We start from the raw sequence: 4,348 nt of genomic DNA on the forward strand, positions 1-4,348 counted from the left end.
GTCGAAGCCAAAGCGCCCATCTTCTCCCCAACAGGAGGTGTGGTTGTTTGTTTTTTTTTGGGGGGGGGCGTGGGGGGGCGAGTGGCAGCGCTGTGCAATGGGCTTGCATCCCAGCAGAGGGTGCAGCCTCCCGACGGAGGGAGACATCGCTACCCCTGGAGTCCCACTGCAAAATGTAACACACGTACCCCCCAGGACCCCCTGGTGCTGCCCCAGCCCCAGGCACTGGGCTGCAGCCCTGGGGCTGGGGACACCCCTGGGGGGCACAGGACCCCCTGCGTGGGACCACCCAGCAGTGGGGATGGACCTGGGGCAGCAGGCACGGGGGCTGCATGGGCACCAGCCCTGCAGCATGGGTTCAGCTACCTGGGATTTCCATCCCTGTGGGGTCTGGGGAGCTGGGTTGGACATCTGATTCCTGCCCAAGCCTTAAATCCCACAGGAGCGTCCCCATCCTTTTTGGTTTGGAGCCTCTGGGGCTTCCACTGGGGAAGTTTGCACCAGTGGTTGGTAGGAGGTTTGCACCGGTATTTGGGTATAGGTTTGTGCCAGGAGTGGGTAGTAGGTTTGCACCAGTATCCAGGAGGGATTCAGGGGGGATTTGCACCAGCATTCAAGTGGTGAGGAGGTCTGCACCAATGTGCAGGGGAAGGTTTGCACTGACATAGCTTCATAGAATGGTTTGGCTTGGAAGGGACCTTAAAGATCACCTCGTTCCAATCCCCCTGCATGGGCAGGGACACCTCCCACTAGACCAGGTTGCTCCAAGACTGATCCAACCTGACCTCAAACACTTCCAGGGCTGAGGCTTCCATAACTCATCTGGGCAGCCTGTGCCAGTGACTCACCACCCTCACAGTAGAAAAATTATTCCTAATATCTGATCTAAATCTACCTTTTTTTCAGTTTGAAACCATTCCCTCTTGGCCTATCACTCCACACCCTTGTAAAAAGTCTCTCCCCAGCTTTCCTGTAGCCGTTTCCGGTACTGGAAGGCTGGTGTAAGGCCTCCCTGGAGCATTCCCTTCTCCAGGCTGAACACAAGGCTCCAGGAAAATGTGTAAGACGTGCAGGGGAAGGTTTGCACCAGCATTTAGGAGGACAGTTTGCAAGCCATGGAGACTTTCTGGGTACAGGGTGGCATGAGGTCACCAGTCTTGGAGGAACAGGTGACAGCTAAGAAATGCCATGGCACCACCTTGCCCATCCCTCTACCACATCCTCCCTCTTCTGCCCAGGCCCCCAGGCTGCCCATGTGGGCACACAGCTGGCTGGGGCTTGCTCTGCCCTGCTCTAGGCATTTGAACAATGTGTAGACGTGGTGCTTAGTGACATGGTTAAATGCTGGGCTTGGCATTGCTGAGTTAATGCTTGGACCTGATGGTCTGAAAGGTCTTTTTCAGTCAAAATGGGCTCTCTGAGTTTCAGTCAAGCCAGTGGGCACTCACTCGACCTGCAGCTGCAGCAGAGCACATGTGCCAGGCAGCTGGCACAGGGTGGGTCACAGCACAGCCCTGTGGGATGTGGACCAGCCCAGCCACCTGTGGCCCTTGCTGGTCCCTCCCTGGGGGCAGCAGCTGGCTGCATGTCCTGGCAGGGGGTGCTTGGCTGCCCCATGGTGAGGCAGGGGAGCCTGGGGCTGGGAAAGCTGTGCTTTGTCCCCAGGGGGAGGGGGTGGGTGTGGTGTGGGGATCCGTCAAGGTCTGGGGAGGTTCTTCCCTTCCAAATTAGATCCTGCGGGATCCTTAGTGCGGGTTTGCAATGCTGGCAGCAGATGCTTCATACCCAGGGCTCCCAAGAGATGTGCTCTGCTCCAGCTTGCTCTCCAGCTCTGGTGGCCAGAGCAGTAATGCAGCAATTAGCAGCATCTCCCCAGGCAAGGGCTTCCCTGAGGCTTTCCTGGAGCTTCTGTCTGCTGTCAGAGTCCAAGGCATCACCCAACCACAGCATCCCAGCTTCAGGCTTGCATACCACCCACCAGCTCCTCCTTCCTCTTGGTGCCCATTCTCTTCCTCAAGGTGACGGGTGCCTCTCCCAGGAGATTTTGCAGCTCATCTGGCTGAGAAACACTCGCTGTTCCCCCAGCTAGATTTTCTCTGGGGGGCCAGCTGGACTCCACCTTTGTGGTCTGCATGCTGTGGCAGCCCCTCTGGATGGGGGAATGGGCTGCAATGTCCAAGTCCATCTTTTAGCAACAAGCTCTGTGTCCCTGCATATCTTGCAGATGCTGCCAGGACAGTGTCCCCCTCCAGCCCCCTCCCAGATCCACTTCTCATGCTGTGCAGGGAGACCCCCCAGGGCAGGTGATACCTGTCTGCCACTAGCAAGACCTTTCCCTGGGGGTTCTGTGGACATGGGTAGCACTGGAAGAACCTCCAACTATGGGGACCACTCTCCAAACACCTCCTCCTTGGGATCCGTCACGTCTCTGCAAGGTAATTTCAAGTTTTCCCAGCCTGTTTCCAGCCTCCAGCTGTTCCTGGTGCCCAGTGCAGCCTCCAGTGTCTCCACAGGCAAGGAGCACCCTTGTCCCAGTGGATAGATGTCCTTCCCACTGTAGGGGCTGGTGTGGTTATGGGGCCACCTGGGTACGCTCCTGACTGTCTGCTGTCCTGGCGAAGTGTGAGCCACCCTGAGTTTGCAGGGTTCTTGGGTGCACCTCCACTTCCCCCCCCATTGTTGCTGTGGGACGCTCTGGGGACACGAGGCCACACCTGCCTAATGGGACAGGGACCTGAGACTGGGGCAGGGTGTTAAACACAACAGGCAGCCACGGGGTCCCAGAAATCCCCCCAGGAGAAGCCAGAAGCCCTGTAAGCACGCAAGTGGAGGCTAGTTGGACACAGCTGTTTAATGGATGCTTCTTGGTACAGAGCGGGCGTTGAGACCCACGTGCCCGTGGGCACCTCCTCTCCGTGGCCGTGGCTCTGGCCCCGTCTTGGACCTGGCACACAAAATATCCCCATTGGCCTGGAGCGCCCAGAAGACGCCCCAGCACCGGTGTGCCTTCTGGTCCGCAGCGGCCAGAGTCACTGGAGAGGGGACCCAGGCCCTGGCTGGGGCAGGGGGGGCAAAGGGGCACGGGGCTCCCATCTCATGGGGGGCTGGAGGTGAGGGGACGGCCGGGCTGCTGCGAGCACAGCCCTGGTCTGGCCACAGCCCTGGCACCCTGGTGGAGCCAGGGCTGGACAGGTGAGGGCAGGCTGAGGGCATCCAGGGGAAGGGGTCAAGGGGGCTGGGGCTGCTGTAGGACTGGGGCATCCCCCCCGGTTGGCAACTGTGGGATGAGGGTTCCAGGGGTCCCTGCTCCTTCACCTGCAGGCTGAGGGTATCCATCTACCTTAGGGGATCAGCCCTGCTTGGGCTACTGACCCCATCCTGGTGGCTGACACCCTCCTCCTGGTTCCCAGGGAGGTGGGGATACTGGCTAGTCATGCTGGGGAGCAGGGCTGGTGAGGGGCTGGAACGTTGAGTGGGTGGAGAGCATCCCCTGGGAGCAGAGGGGCGAGGGGTGTAGGGGAGCACTCCTGTACATCTGAGCTTGCCCCCCTGGTGCTTGATGTTCCCAGTGGTCTTTCCCACACCATCGTTGTTGGCATTAAATGGTTGGTCCCCATGAAATGGGTCGAGCTGTGCTGGGAAACAATCTCGGCCACGAGCTGCAGGTGTGAGGATGGACTGGTGGGGCTCCAGGCCCCACTGGAGCAGAGCAGGGATGTCAGAGAGGCCAAGTGTGGGTCAGCCACCTCCTCCCCATGAGGATTCACCGTGAGCTGAGCCAGTGCTTGCCACAGACCCCCATGGGGCTGCAGGAGGCTGATGGGAACACGGCTGCCCAGGGCTCTCATCCCATAACTACCCAGACCTGTCCCCAGGGCCAGAGCAAGCTGCACTGCTCCTCGGGGCAGACCCTGCTCTGCCCGGGGGTCCCTGGAGAAGGGTCTTGGTGCTAGCAGTGAAGGGGTGTGGTGGGGCCAGGGAGCAGGGGGACAATAGGTCCCCTGACCCCTGTGCCCCACAGCATCCCCAGGCACTCGACCCATCCCCACAGCAGGGCCTGGGGGTCACCCCTTCTCCTCATGGTGCCCACAGACACGGGACCTGGGGGGGGGTCACTCCTTCTCCCTACGGTGCCCATAGACACGGGACCTGGGGGGTCACCCCTTCTCCCCACAGTGCCCATGGACACGGGACCTGGGGGGTCACCCCTTCTCCCCACGGTGCCCACGGACACGGGACCTGGGGGGGGTCACCCCTTCTCTCCACGGTGCCCACGGACACAGGACCTGGAGGGGGTCACCCCTCCTCCCCACGGTGCCCACGGACACGGGACCCCTCCCCACCCCTC

Source organism: Chaetura pelagica, unplaced genomic scaffold (genome assembly GCF_000747805.2).
Source record: "Chaetura pelagica isolate M959 unplaced genomic scaffold, ChaPel_1.0 scaffold283, whole genome shotgun sequence".
Taxonomy (NCBI): domain Eukaryota; kingdom Metazoa; phylum Chordata; class Aves; order Apodiformes; family Apodidae; genus Chaetura; species Chaetura pelagica.